We start from the raw sequence: 20859 nt of genomic DNA, 5'->3' as shown, positions 1-20859 counted from the left end.
CTGCGCGACCGCTACGGTCGCAGGTTCGAATCCTGCCTCGGGCATGGATGTGTGTGATGTCCTTAGGTTAGTTAGGTTTAAGTAGTCCTAAGTTCTAGGGGACTGATGACCTCAGATGTTAAGTCCCATAGTGCTCAGAGTCATTTGAACCATTTTACAGCCCAGACGGGCAAAACGACGATATTATAACGCTGAACACGGGAAATCAGGTAAGCTGCGAGCAATGAAGGAGTAGGGGCGCGTAGGCAGATCTGGATTGGTTCTAAGAGATTGCAGTTGTAGCTGTTAGTTAGTTAGTTACGTGTTCCGTTAATCAATAGCACGGAAAAACCGTTATGATGTGGAACGTGTCAAATGCACAAGAAATGCGCACAAAAAAGAAGGTTTTTTTTTTTTACATTATAGTGCTATACCTAAATATCATAAATATTTCTATTATCTATCCCATTCCCTTAAATGGCACAAAATGCATATATTAAATCCCCAGATTTATTTACCCATATTCAAGAATTCATCTATGGTATAGAAGGAGTTGTCAGGGAGGTATGATTTCAATTTGTTTTTGAAACTATTACTGCTGTCTGTCAGACATTTTATTTTATCTGGTATTTTATCAAAAACTTTTATAGCGGCATATTTTACTCCTTTTTGTGCCAAAGATAGGTTAAGCAAAGGATAGTGTAGGTCTTCCTTTTTTCTGGTATTGTAATCATGATTGTCGCTGTTGATTTTAAACTGGTCCATGTTGTTGAGAAAAAATTTCATTACTGAGTAAATGTACTGTGAAGCAGTTGTAAGAATTCCTAACCTTTTAAACAGATGCCTACAAGATGTGCGACTATGAACCCCACACATTATTCTAACTACTTTCTTTTGAGCAGTGAATACCTTTTGCCTAAGTGTTAAGTTGCCTCAGAATATTATTCCGTATGACATCAGAGAGTGGAAATATGCAAAGTATGTTAGCTTAGTAATTTCTACATCATCAAAATTGTCAGTTATTCTGACTGCAAAAGTTGGTGAACCTAGTCGCTTTAGGAGATCCAAAATATGACTTTTCCAATTAAGATTCTCATCTGCATGTACACCCAAAAACTTAGTATGCTCTACCCTGACTACTGACTTCTTTTGATGTGTTCTGTTTATTGAAGGAATTATACTTTTTGCAGCAGAAAATTGGATGTACTGTGTTTTTTGAAAGATCAGAGCAAGCCCATTCGCAGGAAACCAATTAATAACTTTTCCAAAGACCTTATTTGTATCATTTTCTATCGGACTTTCTTTTACTGGATTAATAATTATGCTTGTATCATCAGTAAACAGTGTCAGTTCAGCATCTTGTTTCACATAAGACGGGAGGTCATTCACATATATCAAGAACAGGAGGGGATACATGATCGAACCTTGTGGAACATCTAATGTAATTTCACCCCAGTTAGATGAAGTGGTAAACTACTTTGAATCACTTGAAGCATATAAAGAGACTTTGTGCTTCCTGTTCTGTAGATATGACTTAAACCACTCATATGCTGTTCCATTTATACCGTAGAGTTGTAATTTCTCTAACATAATGTCATGGTCCACATAATAAAATGCTTTGGATAAGTCACCGAATACTCCTATTGGTGACATTTTATTATTTAAAGACTCTATTATCTGGACAGTGAAATTGTATATTGCTGTCTCAGTGGAACAGCATTTCTGAAATCCGAACTGTGATTTACTAAGTATTTCATTACTGTTGAGATGGCTAACCACTCTTGAGTACATTACTTTCTCAAATATTTTTGAAAATGCTGTAAGCAAGGATACTGGCCCGTAATTATTGACATCTGTGGTTTCCCCCTTTTTGTAGAGACGCCTGACAATGGCATATTTTAACCTGTCTGGAAAAATACCCTAAGTCAGTGATGCATTACATATGTGAATCAGAACATCAGCTGTAATTGCTCCACATTGTTTTAATAACTTGTTAGAGATGTCATCTACTCCAACTGAACATTTATTTTTCAAAGATTTAATAATTTTCCTTATTTCACAAGAGGTTGTTAGATGAAACTTAATCTGACTAAAATTTTTCAAAACTGACTCTTCCATGTACTGCCTGGCTTTTTCTTTTGAACCATTCTCATCAATTTTTTCTCCTACACTTAAGTAGTGATTATTTAATACATTGGCTACCTGTGTACTGTTGGTTAAGATGGTCTCATTCTCTTTAACAGTAATACTACCTACCCCAGTGGTTACTTTTCCTGTCTCCCTTCTAACAGCATTCCGTAGTGATTTGATTTTATTGCTATAGTTGTTAATTTCTTCTCCAACATACATATTTCTTGATTTCCTTACAACTTTTCTCAGTATGTTACAACAATTTTTATAGTGTAAAACTACTTCTGGATCTTTACTAGTTCTTGCTGTCTCATACAGTTTTCTTTTTCCTTGTGAAGACACTTTAATACTTGTAGTAATCCAAGGTTTCTTTGAAAGGTTTGTGGTGTTACATTTAGTAATTTTCTTTGGAAAACAATGTTCAAAAAGGGATATTAATTTATCAAGAAATATGCTGCATTTATCATTAGCATTTGGCTCATTATATGCATCTCCCCAGTTTACATTTCCTAAACTTTCTCTGAAGTGATCCATAGATACTGGGTTGAGCACCTTCAGACTTTTACTTAAGTGTTTCTGAAGTGTACGCTCTGTTAGGTTTTGTAAGTTAATCAGTTGTCCATCATGGTCAGATAATCCATTTACCACAGGAAAAGCATGTGTTTGTTCTGCATCCTCTTGCTGTACAAATACATTATCTATTAGAGTACTACTGTCCTGAGCTATACGTGTAGGGAAATTGATCACTGATTCTAAGTTATATGTTGTTAACAACACTTCTAGTTCACTTTTCCTATCAGAATTACTTAGGAAGTTAACATTGAAATCACCACAGATTAATAACTTCTTCTTTTTGTCTGATGGACAGCATAATAGGGAGTCAAACTTTTTTATGAATAGCTGCCAGTCTCCTAGTGGAGACCTGTACACATCAACACAACATTAACTAGCTGAAGTTCACATGCACAAACCTCAAAGTGCTGAAATGGCTCTGAGCACTATGGGACTTAACATCTGTGGTCATCAATCCCCTAGAACTTAGAACTACTTAAACCTAACTAACCTAAGGACATCACACACATCCATGCCCGAGGCAGGATTCGAACCTGCGACCGTAGCGGTCAAGCGGTTCCAAACTGAAGCGCCTAGAACCGCACGGCCACACCGGCCGGCACAAAGTGCTGATCAACACATAATTTGCTTACTTCAACAGATCTGTATTTATACCCTTGTTTTATGAAAATGGCAACTCCTCATTTATTCATACTAGATCTACAAATGTAAGATGCTAAATTATACCCATTTATACTGACATTTTCGATCCTCACAGTTACATGGTGCTCAGACAGACAAAGTATATCAGTCTCATTCGTATTTTTGACATCATCTAAAACATTATCAGCTCATCTACTTTATTTTTTATTCCCCTCATATTTTGGTGAAGTAAGTTGATACCGCCCTTAGCTTTATCCCTATTTGCTGTGCATGAAGTTTCTTTTCATCTACTTTCCTTGGTTGATGTCTGTCTGGAATTTGACTTTAACCTAAAAACCCTGTCTGCTTGGTCCCAATAACCACAGGGATCACCCCTTGTGTGACTGAGACCCCCCCTTTACATTATTTGCTAACAGAGAAGCTAACTTATCTTTGCCCTTCCTATTAAGGTGCAGGCCATGTGTAGTGTAACACCACCTACCAATAGCATCAACTGGAACAACACTCATGTGAGACTTTGCCGGTGTCTAGAGCATCCCGTTCAGCTCAGTGTTAACATGCCTTACAGCAGTGTTTACCCAGGGCTGATGATGGCGCTGAAAGACTTCAACAAACCCCACATTCGTGTGCCCAGTTTCTGCTCCTATTTTATCCAGGTCACTCCTAATACTATATCTTGGATTCATAGTCAAGCTGTTTCCTCCTCCCCAACTATAATTACTTGATCTTCCTTCTCAAAGTCCTTGCATAGCTGACCTAAGTTTTCTGTCACCTGGCTAAGGCTAGCACTTAGTTTCACAAAACTTGTGACCTGGTACCCTGTCCCTAATTTCTCCTGAAGCTGTGGGCCCACACCCCTCCTATGACTGCTACCTATAAGCAGAATTTTTCTTTTCCTATTCTGGTTTGATCCCGACCTATCTTTTTTCTTTAAGCTAGTATTCTGCTTCAACCTACATTCAACTACATCTGAATGAGGCCCTTCCTCCACTACTTCAGATAGCAAGCCAAACTGATTTGTTAACTGCATTTCAGAAGTTTTATCAATTGTTTCCCTTTTTCGCCCTTTGTTTGCTACCTGTTCCCAGCGCCCAGAGTCCTTTTCCTCCCTTAGCTTACATAATTCCAAATTCGCGATTTCTAATTCAGCCTTAAGGGCACAAATCTTTGCCTCCTGTTCCGCGATTTTTCTGTCCTTTCTACATAACCTACACTGCCACGGAAGAGCCTCATTATGTACCCTCGCTTCCTCTCCGCTGCACTCGCCCCAATGAAACCACAAGCTACAGTCTATACAGAACACCCCCTCTTTCAAATTTCTGCGGCAACCATCACACTTGTCACACAGGGTTTGATAGTAAAACATAACAAAAAGCAGAAAATAACTTAAACAACACAATAGTTTCGTAATCGGTACTAATACGTAACTAAACACTAATGTAAACAAACTTATAAACTTGCTTCAGAAACTTTTAATTAACCACACAAATTCTGGATGAAAGACACGAATTAATTTAACTCTGAAGCGCTAAGTCGAGTCAAGAACAAATATCTACACTCGTACGAAATTTACGCCTAAGTATGTAAACAAACTCGCGACTGCCGGCCTTTACGAAATACTTCCTTTTCGATGTAATTACGTTTAGAAAAGCGAAACCTTCAATAGATAGATTAGATAAGAAGTAAATGCACTGTTCTAAACTGTAATATAAACTAAATTAGCTCTTATTGCAATATTAATCGCTTAACTTTAGTGAGAGCTTCGTAAGATGGTTAAGGCGGCCGCTCGCAATAAACGGTTTGGAGTGTCCCTCCGGCACAATTTTCCGTGTCTAACCAATGTTTATGATTTGCTTGCCTAATACAGTTGACGTCAAAAAACAATCGCGATTGCGACGAACTTTCATAATATTATTACAGCTACAGATCGTCGCCAGCGGCTGTTCCTTCAGACATGCATTCATGCCCCAAGGAGCGGACACTGTAATAAAAACATACGGTATTTTGTACAACTTATTATTGTAATTAGAACAGAAGATTTTAAACTTTGTAAACATAGGATTAGAACTTAATTGTAATTTATTTGTTGTTTAACAGATCAGAAAATGATCGACATTGCCCAAAACCAGTAACTTTGGAATAAAAAAAACCTCGATCTAGAGACCTTACTGACCACAGGAGTACATCAGCAGCAGGCAGACAAATCAAAGAGGCACGTGCCATTTGTGGACGAGCATTGTCCTCTTGAGAAATGTCACGGCGATACTGCCAAGTGAGATTTCACACATGCGGATGCAGGATGTCCGTGACGTAGCGTTGTGACGTCCAGAGTTCCATCAGGCACTCCCTGATGGCTCCCAGATGGCTCACTACAACACCGGCATGCCTCTCTAAAACACTGGAATAATGTGACCTCTCTCAAGGTCGCCGACAAACTCGCCGATGATGGCATCTGGGGTAGTGCAAAACTGTGACTCATCAGTGAAAACAATGCGATGCCTTTCGTCAGCAGTCCATGCTGCCCTGCCTCCAAACTCAACTAAGCCGTTTGTGTTAGAGCGTTGCCTATGTATGGAATGGTAGTTCCCCAGCCTGGCTGTTTCTGGTCTCCGACCAATGGTGCAAGAGGACGCATAATGTTGCAGCAATTCCATTACTTGTTCTCGGATGGCAGGCGCAGATATGGAGGTTTTCTGTGCACAATACGGCGATCCCACCTTACGATGGTAAGACGTGATCGACCGAAACCTTGACGATGAGCATGCCTGCTGTCATGTGTGGTGTCACCGCCAGACACCACACTTGCTAGGTGGTAGTTTTAAATCGGCCGCGGTCCATTAGTACATGTCGGACCCGCGTGTCGCCACTGTGTGATCGCAGACCGAGCGCCACCACAAGGCAGGTCTCGAGATACGGACTAGCACTCGCCCCAGTTGTACGGACGACGTAACTAGCGATGCACACTGACGAAGCCTCGCTCATTTGCAGAGCGGATAGTTAGAATAGCCTTCAGCTAAGTCAATGGCTACGACCTAGTAAGGCGCCATTAGTAACATTGTATGTATCTAAAGAGTCTCACTTGTATCGCCACAATCTCCAGATGTACCAAAAGGATGGATTAAAGTTAAGTATTCCAGAAGCTACGTACTTTTCTTTATAGCATTCATTACGTATCCTGTTTCAGACCTCACGCCATCCTGCTTTAGCTTAGCGCGTGCCTTTCGGCTTCCTCTCATTGTGTCTAGGCTGTCTTGTCTAGACACAACATCATGTTCCCATGCAGGCAAACATCGGAACATATGTCACATTTCAATACGAATACGTCACAGATCTCGATATTGCACTATTCGACCAGCCTGCCATTTGGAGACCAATAGCAAGCTCCTTTCAAACTCGGTCAGATTTGTTAGTTGCATCTTCCTTTCTCTCAAACAGTATCAGTTAAGACATCAAACACCTCCTTTACTCTAGTTATCCTGTAAACAATTTCATCTGTTACTTTAGAGCCTGCCTAGGAGTCATGTCTACAGCTTCAGCTGGGGGACATTCTCATAGAACAAGATCTGGAATGCTGATACCGCCACAGTAACGGCTCGTCGTTGCCCTCTTATCAAATCTGTTTAGGTATGGAACGTACATACCGAGTCCGGAAAGGTACTGATTCAGTCCCGTGCCAGGCTCAAAATGTGTTATCTAAAGCCTTTCGTTTACATCAGGAAGAAATTGAAACGCTCTCATTCCTGTCTCTGAGGATTTTCATCTCTGCTGCCGGTCTGTAAATATTAAATTCATTATTACTAATTCCCCAAGAATTGCGTAATTTTTTTCCTACGCTTTTTCCTCAATCAACAGACGGAAGTCCTTTTTCTTATTTGCATATCCAAGGGCATACGCCCATTAATATTGTTAGGGCATCTATAAATGTGGTGCTGAAGGCTCCACGGCATTCCAGGCTGTACTCTGCGGCAGCAAGTCTGATCTGCTGTAACCGGTGCACCGAAACGCTGGCATCCTAGTCCACAATTGCAGTTAACGTAGACTCGTGGTGCAGTGTGATTACATTCAGGGGAGAACGAAATCTTATTTATCCCATATTAGTCATTATACACTTTTTTGCTTCATATCATATGAGGGCATTGAGTGTCCAGTATTCGTCTAGGAACATACCTGAATACCCGTTGACTATATCTATACGGCCTCGGATTATTGCATCGTTTATTTGAATCAATGGGTCCCTAGCAAGTCTTCCTTTAAGTAAGATATACGTCGATTGTTTTGGTGCTACCCTGAATAGCACGTACAAGCGCCACTCAAGCATGATATCAACGAGTTTGACAAAACTGTACCGGCCGGAGTGGCCGTGCGGTTCTAGGCGCTACAGTCTGGAACCGAGCGACCGCTACGGTCGCAGGTTCGAATCCTGCCTCGGGCATGGATGTGTGTGATGTCCTTAGGTTAGTTAGGTTTAATTAGTTCTAAGTTCTAGGCGACTGATGACCTCAGAATTTAAGTTGCATAGTGCTCAGAGCCATTTGAACCATTTGACAAAACTGTTTTCTAGCGAATCTCCACTGCTGGCGTGCACTGAAGGTAACAAGTCGTCAGTGTATGCTACAACTCCTAACGATTCATGACACCTGAAAGCTATCCAGAAGTTGTTCTAGGTTAACGTACCTGACTTTGGGACTATAAACAGAGTCCTTAGAGCATCCTCCCGTAATCTACATCCATATCTAATCCACAGCTATACTGCGCAAACCATCTTGCTGTATGGGGCAGGGGTACCTTGCGTACCACTGTCACTTTCCCCCCTGTTCTGTTCCAGGCGCGAATAGTTCGCGGGAAGAACGATTGCTGGTAAACCTCTGTGTGGCATTCAATCTCTCTAAATTTATCTTCATGGTCTTTTCGAGAGCTATACGTAGGAAGAAGCTATATTATTTTGACTCTTCTAGGAACGCACGCTCTCGAAACTTCAACAATAAATCACACTTCATGCAGGACGTCTCTGTTGTAGCGTCTGCCACTGGAGTTCTTTGATCATCTCTGTGACGCTTTGGTGTTTACTGAATGAACCTATAACGAAACGCTCTGGATATTCTCTACACCCCTATCAGTCCTGTCTGGTAGGGATCCCATTCAAGTATTGGTCGAACGAGAGTCTTGTTGGTGGGCTGCCTATCCTGACGATTCTTCCAGTAAATCTCAGTCTGGCATCTGCCCTACTCGCGACTAATTTTGTGTGGTCGTTCCATTTCAAATCGGTCCAGACCCATGTTGCTAGGCATTTTGTGGAACTTACTGCTTCCAGTGGTTCTGCAATGTTGGAATCATTGAGTAAAGGGTCGTTCTGTATGTATATTCGCAATACGTTAAATTTGTTTCTGTTGAGTGTCAATTGCCACTACCTGAACCAAGCGTCGATCCCCCGCAGGACTTCCTGCATTTCCCTACCCTTTTATTTTATTTTATTTTTTTACCGTCGCAACTTCTCTGTATACAACAGCATCATCCGCAAAAAGCCTCGTGCACGATGGACTTCTACTCTTCCCAACGCTCTCACGCACTGAGACCATCTGTCGCGTTGCGCTATCGGTACACCTAATGTTCCTACCTTCTTACTAGCTTACAGCTACGTGAATCTCCTTGAACTCTACGTTAAAGCGAAACAACAAAATATAATAAAATATACGCACAGATGTGGCACGGACGCCGCAAAGTCCCACCAGATGTGGCTTGAATTCAAAGAAATAGTATCGACAGCAATTGAGAGATTTATACCAAATAAATTAACAAACGACGGAGCTGATCCTCCTTAGTATACAAAACGGTTATCTATTAGGTCGTTTATACATATTGTGTAAACCAATGGTCCGATAATAAGCCCCTGGGGGACACCCGGCGTTACTTTTACGTCTGAAGACTTCTCTCCGTTCAGAATGCTATGCTGTGTTCTGTTTGCTATAAACTCTTCAGTCCTATCACACAATTAGTCTGACATTCCATACGCTTGTATTTTGTTCATTAGGCGGCAGCGCAGAACAGTATCGAATGCCTTTCGGAAATCAAGGAACATGGCATCTACCTGGGTGCCTGTATCTACTGCCTGCTAGGTCTCGTGCGCGAACAGAGTGAACTTGGTTTCGCAAGACTGTTTTCGGTCCCTAGCTAGAAGATTTGGTAACTCATCTACATCTACATGGATTCTCTGGAAATCACATTGAAGTGCCTGGCACAGGGTTCATCGAACCACCTTCACAATTCCCTATTATTCCAATCTCGTATAGCGCGCGGAAAGAACGAACACCTATATCTTTCCGTACGAACTCTGATTTCCCTTATTTTATCGCGGTGATCGTTTCTCCCTATGTAAGTCGGTGTCAACAAAATATTTTCGCATTCGGAGGAGAAAGTTGGTGACTAGAATTTCGTGAGAAGATTCCGTCGCAGCGAAAAACGCCTTTCTTTTAATGATGTCCAGGCTAAATCCTGTATAATTTCTGTGACACTCTCCCATATTTCGCGATAATACAAAACGTGCTGCCCTTCTTTGAACTTTTACGATGTACTTCGTCAGTCCTATCTGGTAAGGATCCCACACCGCATAGCAGTATTCTAAAAGAGGATGGACAAGCGTAGTGTAGGCAGTCTCCTTAATCGATCAGATATTTTCTAAGTGTCCTGCCATTAAAACGCAGTCTTTGGCTAGCCTTCCCCACAACATTTTGTATGTGTTCCTTCCAATTTAAGTTGTTCGTAATTGTAATACCTAGGTATTTACTTGAATTTACGGCTTTTAGGTTAGACTGATTTATAGTGTATCCGAAGTTTAACGAATTCCTTTTAGCACTCATGTGGATGATCTCACACTTTTCGTTTTTTAGGATCAACTGCCAATTTTCGCACCATTCAGATATCTTTTATGAATCGTTTTGCAATTTGTTTTGATCTTCTTATGACTTTATTAGTTGATAAACGACAGCGTCATCTGCAAACAACCTAAGACGGCTGCTCAGATTATCCCCCAAATCGTTTATATAGATAAGGAACAGCAAAGGTCCTATAACGCTGCCTTGGGGAACGCCAAAAATCATTTCTGTTTTACTCGATAACTTTCCGTCAATTACTACTAACTGTGACCTCTCTGACAGAAAATCACAAATCCAGACACATAATTGAGACGATATTCCATAAGCTCGCGATTTCACTGCAAGCCGCTTGTGTGGTACAGTGTCAAAAGCTTTCCGGAAATCCAGAAATACGGGATCGATCTGAAATACCTTGTCAATAACACTTAACACTTCATGTGAATAAAGAGCTAGTTGTGTTTCGCAGGAACGATGTTTTCTAAACTCATGTTGACTATGTGACAATAGGCAGTTTTCTTCGAGGTAATTCATAATGTTTGAACACAATATATGTTCCAAAATCCTGCTGCATATCGACGTTAACGATATAGGCCTGTAATTTAGTGGATTGCTTCTACTACCTTTCATGAATATTGGTGTGACCTGTGCAGGTTTCCAGTCTTTGGGTACGGACCTTTCGTTGAGCGAACGGTTGTATATGATTGTTAAGTATGGAGCTAATGCATCAGCATACTCCGAAACGAACCTAACTGGTATACAGTCTGGACCAGAAGACTTGCTTTTATTAAGTGATTTAAGTTGCTTCACTACTCCGAGGATATTTACTTCTACGTTGCTCATATTCGCAGCTGTTCTCGATTCAAATTCTGGAATATTTACTTGGTCTTCTTTTGTGAGGGCATTTCGGATGGCTGTTTTAGGAAATCTGCTTTGGCAGCACTGTCTTAGATAGTATCTCCATTGCTATCGCGCAGAGAAGTCATTGATTGTTTCTTGCCGCTAACATATTTCACATACGAGCAGAATCTGTTTGGATTTTCTGCCAGGTTTCGAGACAAAGTTTCGTTGGGGGACTGTTATAAGCATCTTGCATTGAAGTCCGCGCTAAATTTCGAGCTTCTGTAAAAGATTGCCGATCTTGGGGATTTTGCGTCTGTTTAAATTTAGCATGTTTGTTTCGTTATTTCTGCAACAGTGTTCTAACCCGTTTTGTAAACTAAGGAGGATCAGCTCCGTCGTTTGTTAATTTATTTGGTATAAATCTCTCAATTGCTGTCGATACTATTTCTTTGAATTCAAGCCACATCTGGTGGGACTTTGCGGCGTCCATGCCACATCTGTGCGTACATGTTATTATATTTTGTTGTTTCGCTTTAACGTACAGTTCAAAGAGATTCACGTAGCTGTAAGCTAGTAAGAAGGTAGGAATATTAGGTGTGCCCGCAGCGCAACGAGACAGATGGTCTCAGTGCGTGATAACGTTGGGAGGAGTAGAAGTCTTATCGTGCTGGAACGTACAGAGACGCCGTGGATTCACCCACGAGGCTTGGTGTCAAGAAGCGTATGTTTCATTATTTGGACTTACTTTTTGAGTATCATATACATCTCCAACTGTACTGCTGGCGCTACCTGCACTGATAACTCGATAAAAATAATGTCAGTAACTCTGAATCATATTAGGAAACTAATTGCAACTTTCTGTTACTCCTGATGATCTTTGGTGGAGAAGTTCAGCCAGTCACACGCGCGCCCTGAGCGAGCAGGCACAAAACTGTTAAGACAGTTCAGTGAGTGCTCACGCATTATCACAGTTTCAGAAAAGTTCAGTGATTTATTCAAGAGAAAGAGCTTAAGAAATTGAGCAAGTGAATAACGGGTTGGTCCATCTGTGATCCTTACGCAAGTTGTTATTCGGCTTGGCACTGATTGAGTTGTCGGTTGCCCTCCTGAGGAATATCGCACCAAATTCTGCCCAAATGGCTCGTCCGATCGTCAAAACCCCGAACTGTTTGGAGGGCCTTGCACGTAATGTTCCAAACGTTTTCAGTTGGGTGAAATCCAGCGATCTTGCTGGCCAAGGTAGGGTTTGTCAAGCACGAAGACAAGCAGTAGATAGTAGGTACTCTCATCGAGTGCGGACGGGCATTATCTTGCTGAAACGTAACCCCAGGATGGCTTGCCAAGAAGGGCAACGAAACGGGGCGTAGAATATCGTCGACGTACTGCGGATGACAACCAGAGGCGACCTGCTATAAAAAGAAATGGCACCCGAGAACATCACTCGCCGTATGGCGGGTAGACAGTCAGGATGGTATACCACCGCCATCTGGTGCGTCTCCAGACAAGTTTTCGCTGGTCATCGGGGCTCAGTTCTAAGTTAATTTATTTGGTATAAATCTCTCAACTGCTGTCGATACTATTTCTTCACTCATCACTGAAGACAACTGTAATCCTGTCAAGGAGACTGCAGGCCGAAAATGTGTCTGGAGACGCCCCGATCAGTGGTGGGCTACCAGAATGTCTGTCGCCCGTCATACAGCCCGACAACCAGAAATAATGATTTGTGGTGCCATTTCGTTTCATAGCAGCACCCCTTTGGTTGTCATCCGCGGCTCCTTTAAGCACAGCGGTACGTCGGCGGTATTCTGCAACCCGTTTTAGTGCCCTTCTTGGCAAGCCATCCTGGGCTTCACACGGTGAGAGTTCCTACTACTTGTCTTGGTGGTCGCCAAACCCTATCTCGGCCAGCAAAGCCGCCGGATGTCTCCCCAATTGAAGTTTGGAGCATTCTGGGCAGGGCCTTCCAAACATTAGGGGTTTGACGATCTAAAGAGACAACTGGACAGAACTTGGCACGATATCCCTCAGGAGGACATCCAAGAACTACATCAATCACTGCCAAGCTGCTTGCATAAGGTCCAGAGGTGGACTAACGCGTTATTGACTTCCTCAATTTGTGAGGCTGTTTCTGTTGTTTAAAAAATCATCCAATTTGTTTGAAATTGTAATCCTTTGTTCGTCTCTATATGTACATCAGATCTACCGATTTCGGTCTCATTCAGATAATTCCTTCGTGGTGCGTCGTCTTTTTGTTTTAGAGTGTACGAGGATTGGAACTTTAATAGTGGCAACTATTTATTTACAGCTCGTACAAAATAGATACGTGTTTCGAAGTTTTACTGACCTTCAAAGTAGTCACCAGCATTGTGTATAACCCGTTGCCAGCGACGTCGAAGTCGTAGGATACTCTTAGCAGTGCCAGTTGTGTTGACAGTTCGAGCGGCCGATCTAAAACATGGTTCAAATGGCTCTGAGCACTATGGGAGTTGGCATCTGAGGTCATCAGTCCCCTAGAACTTAGAACTATTTAAACCTAACTAACCTAAGGACATCACACACACCGAGGCAGGATAGTTCCAGACTGAAGCACCTAGAACCGCTCGGCCAAAGCGGTCGGCTCGGCGCGGTCTATTGCCCGACGAATTTTTAGCAGTTCTGAAGCAAATGCCGTGAAGTCTTTCCTTCAGCTTAGAAATCGCGTTGAACTCACGAGGGCTTAAGTCAGGGGAGTGCAGTAGATGGTATAGCACTTAGCAGCCCCATCAGTCAAACAAATCAGTAACAGCTTGAGCATTGTCCTGCAAAATGATGGTCAGGTCCTGCAGAAAGTGTCATCACTTCTGTCTCTATGCTGTTCATTTTTGGAACACAACCTACGACCAGCTTAGAGACAGAAATGGCGACACTTTCTGCAGGACCTGGCCATCATTTTGCAGCACAATGCTTAAGCACGTACAATGCAACCTGTTACTGATTTGTTCGACTGATGGGACTGCTAAGTACTATAGCACCTACTGCACTCCTCTGACTTAAGCCCTCGTGAGTTCAACTCGATTTTTTCCAAACTGAAGGAAGCACTTCACGGCACTCCCTTCAGAACTGCTACAAATTCGTCGGGCAATCGACCGCGCCGCTCGAACTGTCAACACAACTGGCACTGCTAAGAGCATCCTACGACTTCCACGTCGCTGGTAACGGGTTATACACAATTCTGGTGACTACTTTGAAGATCAGTAAAACTTGGAAACACGTATCTATTTTGTACGAGCAGTAAATAAATAGTCGCCACTGTTAAAGTTCCTATCTAGGTATTTTGTGTCTGCTGTGCATACTAATTTCTCGCCTTATTAATTGCGTCCTCTGTACACTTACTCTTCCTCAATCCATGCCGTGCATTATTTAATCCAGTTAGGTTCCTGTGGCATTTTAATCTATTAATCAGCCCATTTTCCAAAATATTCAAATGGTTCAAATGGCTCTGAGCACTATGGGACTTACCATCTGTGGTCATCAGTCCCCTAGAACTTAGAAGTACTTAAACCTAACTAACCTAAGGACATCACACACATCCATGCCCGAAGCAGGATTCGAACCTGCGATCGTAGCAGTCACGCGGTTCCGGACTGAGCGCCTAGAACCGCTAGACCACCGCGGCCGGCTCCAAAATATTACTCAGCGTATTTATTAGGTAGCTCGGTCGGTATGATACAGCTCTAAGAATGACCTGTAATAAAGGTCGAAATTGGTAATCTAAATGAATACAGGAAGTGTATGTCTTTCTTCATTATGGTCTGTATTGAAAGTGACCAGACGTGAGGTCTTGTGAAGTTGTGTGTGTACCTATCGTGTTGTGGTGTGCAGATCCGCTATGGAGGAGGCAGGCGACTTGCTGGGCGCCACAGCGGTGGCGCTGCAGCTGATGGGGCTGTGGCGCGGGGGCGGCGGGGGTGGAAGCCCAGCGGCGCGCGTGGCGGTGGCAGCCCCCACCCTCTTCGTGATGGGCTCCGCCGTCGTCCTGTCCGGAGCGAAGCTGTGCGCCGATCCGCCCGCCGTCTACGAGGAGCTCATCGCCGTAATTTTCATACTGGTGGCCAGCGTCAGCTGGACCTTCAAGGTGCGCCACTAACACCTTCAGTTGAGCGCTCAGCGCCAGCGATAGCCTTCGGGTACAGGGGAAGGTGGGATAAACTGGCACCACTGACTGAAATTGAATTCTCACCAAGCCGTGGGTATTGACAGAAGCCTTTATTGTCAGAAGCTTGTTGCTTACACATTTTGAATCTAAATACACTACTGGCCATTAAAATTGCTACACCAAGAATAAATCCAGATGATAAACGGGTATTCATTAGACAAATATATTATACTAGAACTGACATGTGATTACATTTTCACGCAATTTGGGTGCATAGATCCTGATAAATCAGTGCCCAGAACAACCACCTCTGGCCGTAATAACGGCCTTGATACGCCTGGGTATTGAGTCAAACAGAGCTTGGATGGCGTGTACAGGTACAGCTGCCCATGCAGCTTCAACACGATACCACAGTTCATCGAGAGTAGTGACTGGCGTATTGTGACGAGCCAGTTGCTCGGCCACCATTGACCAGACATTTTCAGTTGGTGAGAGATCTGAAGAATGTGCTGGCCGGGGCAGCAGTCGAACATTTTCTGTATCCAGAAAGGCCCGTACAAGGCCTGCAACTTGCGGTCGTGCATTATCCTGCTGAAATGTAGGGTTTCGCAGGGATCGAATTAAGGGTAAAGCCACAGGTTGTAACACATCTGAAATGTAACGTTCACTGTTCAAAGTGCCGTCAATGCGAACAAGAGGTGACCGAGACGTGTAACCAATGGCACTCCATACCATCACGCCGGGTGATACGCCAGTATGGCGATGACTAGTACATGCTTGCAAAGTGCATTCACCGCGATGTCGCCAAACACGGATGCGACCATCGTGAGGCTGTAAACAGAATCTGGATTCATCCGAAAAAATGACGTTTTGCCATTCGTGCACCCAGGTTCGTCGTTAAGTGCACCATTGCAGGTGCTCCTGTCTGTGATGCAGCGTCAAGGGTAACCGCAGCCATGGTCTACGAGCTGATAGTCCATGCTTCTGCAAACGTCGTCGAACTGTTCGTGCAGATGGTTGTTGTCTTGCAAACGTCCCCATCTGTTGACTCAGGGATCGAGAAGTGGCTGCAACATCCGTTACAGGCATGCGGATAAGATGCCTGTCATCTCGACTGTTAGTGGTACGATGCCGTTGGGATCCAGCACGGCGTTACGTGTTACCCTCCTGAACCCACCGGTTCCATTTTCCGCTAACAGTCATTGGATCTGGACCAACGCGGCAGCAATGTCGCGATACGATAAACCGCAATCGCGGTAGGCTACAATCCGACCTTTACAAAGTCGGAAACGTGATGGTACTCATTTCTCCTCCTTACAAGAGGCATCACAACAACGTTTCACCAGGCAACGCCGGTCAACTGCTGTTTGTGTATGAGGGAATCGGTTGGAAACGTTCCTCATGTCAGCACGTTGTAGGTGTCGCCACCGGCGCCAACCTTGTGTGAATGCTCTGAAAAGCTAATTATTTGCATATCACAGCATCTTCTTCCTGTCGGTTAAATTTCGCGTCTGTAGCACGTCATCTTCGTGGTGTAGCAATTTTAATGGCCAGTAGTGTATTACACGGTGCAGTCGCGCTAATGTGACCACCTCTCAGAAGCCTGAATACATACCTTTATCAGGGAGGACGTGCAGGAAGGGGGTCAGTGAGATTATGGAAGGTACCGACAGGAATGTGGAACCTTGCCGTCTCCAGTTCTGTTCCTGCGCTAGGTTTCTTGACTGAGGATCCATTGTACGAACAAGGGGTTTAAATCAGGCGAGTTTTGTGGCCAGAGGAGTAGGGTAAACTCACCCTGGTGCTCTCCGAACCACGCACGTACTGTACGAACTGTGTGACACGTTGCATTGTCCTGCTGGTAGATGCCATCGTGCCGAGGAGCAACAAACTGCATGTAGGGGTGGACACGGTTCCCAAGGATATATGCACGCCTGTGTTGATTCGTTGTGCCTTCCAGAACGACGAAATTGCTCAGAGAATGCCACTAAACTAGTGGTTGTCAAACTGCGGCCCAAATCAAGCGTTCGTGCGGCTCCCGTTTCTCAGCCGTATTTTATGATACTAGCGAACCCAGTAATACTCTTCAGTTTCTAAATATGTATGGGAATTAAATATACGTCCTACTCTCCTTCTCCTCTTCTCTCTATCCCTCTTCTCATCCCCTCCTCCCCCACCTTTGTCCAACGCCTCCTCCTCCTCCTCCACCATCACCCCCCCCCCCCCCCCCGCTGTCTGCGCGTCTCTTATCCCACACTCTCTCTATCCATCTCCTCTTCCCTCATCTGTCTGTCCGTATCTTCTTTCTCCTTCTTTATATCCATTTCTTTCCCCTTCTCTGTCCATCTCCTCCTCTCCCATCTCTCTGATCTTATTAATTGTTATTGCAAACGGAACCTTGATATGAATGGGTAAATCAGTTGGAATCATTAGTGTGAGGAGTGTGAGAGAGATCTTCCCAGCTACTGGATTTGATTTGTGAGGATAGTAGCTGTAATGACAGTATGTCACATGGTTTTAATCTCTGAAGAGGCAGAATTATAAAGTTTGTCATAAACACAACGTACCTGTTTTCTGTTAAAAATGACTGCAAAAACAAAAAACCCGCACAATTTCGCAGCATAGCTTAGCAAGCTGATTCTTGCGGCAGGTTTAACAGGAAGTGTTTATTGCATAACATGTCTATATCTCCTGTGGTTTAGGCTGTGCGTAGTCAGTCAACTGGTCGAGAAGGGATTCATCCAGCCAAATCTTTCCTTGAATTTGTGTGATATGAAATAACATAGTTTCAGCAAAATCGTAAATCTAGTGAAATGAAATAATTATGAATTCATTGTTCTGGAGTCATAATGGATCGCGCTTCAGAAATTCTTAGTCGATTTGCCTCCAAACGCTGCCTACACTTCTCGTTAGTCTCATTGACACAACGAACATGTAGCGTTGCTAATACACCGATAGATGTTTCATCGCCTCACTGGTGGCATTTTATAAAAAAAAAAAAAAAAACCACGAACTGAAATCAATTGAATGTTTGCAACACACCAAATTACCGCGAACTGACGTCAGTTCAATCTTGGCAACGCTCCACCAAGATGTGATCTCCACCGATAACATACTGAAATATCGGTCTCAATATTCTTTTTCGTGAAAAGTCAGTATTCAATGCGGCATTTGTTATTGCTGTTGTTATGAAAAAATGTGACAACAGAACTGTGAAACTGAACGACTCATTTTTCTTGTTATGAAAACATATGACAGCAGAACTGTCAAACCGACCGTCACACTTCTTTTATTGGGGTTTTCATACAAAAGTACCAATCAAATTTCCGACTTTTTCGATGGATTTTGACAAAATATCCATAATCGTGAACTCAGATTGAGAGCATTAGTTTCCCTGTGCAGGGCTTCCTCAAATTCGGCCGTGGGCTAAGCAAAGTTGGTTGCTTACCTCGGCGGCAGTGGGGTAAGCAATGCGGCCTCTGTGGGGTTAGAGCATGTGTGATGGCGACACAGACATACATTACTAGACTGGTAAAAACTGACGTTTTACTGAAGCCTGTCGTTTGGTGAGGTGAGATGGCGGCATCAGTAAATTTGTGGATGGTACTGCTACGATTTTCTGAAACGAAGTGACGTTGTAAGCTTTGCGAGACTTCTAAACAAGTCCTGCAGTTGAGGAAGAATTTGCGTACTAGTTGAGTTTAAGACATACATTGTAGAATCGTGATACGAGAAGAATATCACGTTACGTATACATACGTTTGAGGCAGACTGAAGTTTTCGTAATAACTTTCAAACGAATAAAGTTTCATATCAGCGCGCACTCCGCTGCAGAGTGAAAATCTCATTGTGGGAACATCCTCCAGCAAAGCCATGTCTCCACAATATCCTTTCTTCCAGGAGTGCTAGTTCTGCAAGTTTCGCAGGAGAGCTTCTGTGAAGTTTGGAAGGTAGGAGGCGAGGTACTAGCAGAATTAAAAGCTGTGAAGACGGGTCGTGAGTCGTGCTGTGGTAGCTTCGTTGCCAGCCGGCGCGGTAGCTCAGCGTGTTCGGTCAGAGGGTTTAGGTGCAATAAAAAACTGAGTGAACGGATCAATGAAGAACCTGACCGGGTGTCATCGGACGTCCGCTCCGACCAAATTCAACGAACAAAGTAGAATAAAATGAGATGAAAAAAAAGTTGGTAGCACCCTTGCCCGCGAAAGGCAAAGGTACTGAGTTCGAGTCTCAGTCCAGCACACAGTTTTAATCTGCCAGGAAGTTTCCAAGACACTTGTTACCAACCACAAAAGCACATTATGCTTATTGGGGCACTTTCGTAATGGATATACTATTCGAACAAACGCCGAAGTTTAAGAAAACTATTTAAAAGCACATCACTAAGCTAAATTTGTTATTACTATATTGATTAAACCCCTTAATATATACGTTACTGTTTAAGCACTGTCGCTTTTTCAGGTAAGACGAACTGTAATTTAATTATTTAGGCTTATATACAGTATAAAAACAAACATACGTAAGATATTTCTAGTTATGCTTGCATTGAGATATATTCCTTTCCTTGGTGATTTCCGTCTGCTGTATGAAAAATTACAGGCAGACGCGACGTATGTATTTACCATTATATCGAAACTCTAAAGGTAACGTAGCTGTATCAGTTTACACCCGTTTCTTAAGACTGTTTTATCAATAAACCAACAACAGTTTACACGTCCTTTGCGCTCGCCACCATGTTGCGATTCTTAAGTGCTGGCTTCAGTGGCACTAGTGATATTGTATACGCTATCGCCAGTCTATCAATGAATGTCTGTGGAACGCGATTGTTTTATTGTTTGTCTTTCAGTACTAACAACTCACGGCCGTGCGCTACTTGTACGCATCAGCTGGTGTGCTATAAATTCTGACACTGAAGTGACATGGATTCATTAATGCACGTTACAGAGACGGTCATCTTCAAACGCGGTGTTATTTGCAGCAAGGACATGAAATGGGAGAACATGAATTGTCTTGATACAACGCCGTAGAAGTATAAGAAAACAACATCTATATCATTTATCAAACTTTTGTGATTCTGCCTCATATTCAACAGTGCATTTGCAAATTTGTGGTAAGTATCTAAGGGACCAAACTCCTGAGAACATCGGTCCCTAGGCTGACGCACTACTTAATCTAACTTAGGCTAAGGACAATACACACACCCATTCTCGAAGGAGGACAAGAACCTCCGTTGCGGGCAGCCGCTCGCACCGTAGCAAGGCTCCTTGGACCGCGCGGCTACCCCGCGTGGCCATAGTGCATTTATACATAAGTAAAAATACTATTATTAATCAAAGTCATTCGTTCACATAGTAAGACCAACAACACTCAACCACGCATATATAGTGCCACAACTGTTAGATCGCAGAGCTTGGCAACAGTGTGAAACAGACCACAGTCAACACAAGTTGTTCCGAAAGGTACCGACTTTTAACGATCAGTACTGGCCAACTTAACGCGCCCTTACTATAGCTTGTTAATATAAATTTACGCAGGTTGCCAATTAATAATAAGATCTATATATGTAGTGTCTGTACTTTCGGACATGTCCGAAGGACACACAACAAAAAAAATTTTGCGTCACCACGGTTCCAAGAGTTCCGGAACCTGTACAGGAAATTGGAACAGAGATCAACATAAACATCATTTCCGCCC

Source organism: Schistocerca serialis, chromosome 8 (genome assembly GCF_023864345.2).
Source record: "Schistocerca serialis cubense isolate TAMUIC-IGC-003099 chromosome 8, iqSchSeri2.2, whole genome shotgun sequence".
In the NCBI taxonomy this organism is placed as follows: domain Eukaryota; kingdom Metazoa; phylum Arthropoda; class Insecta; order Orthoptera; family Acrididae; genus Schistocerca; species Schistocerca serialis.
Note: the sequence above shows the minus strand (reverse complement) of the source record.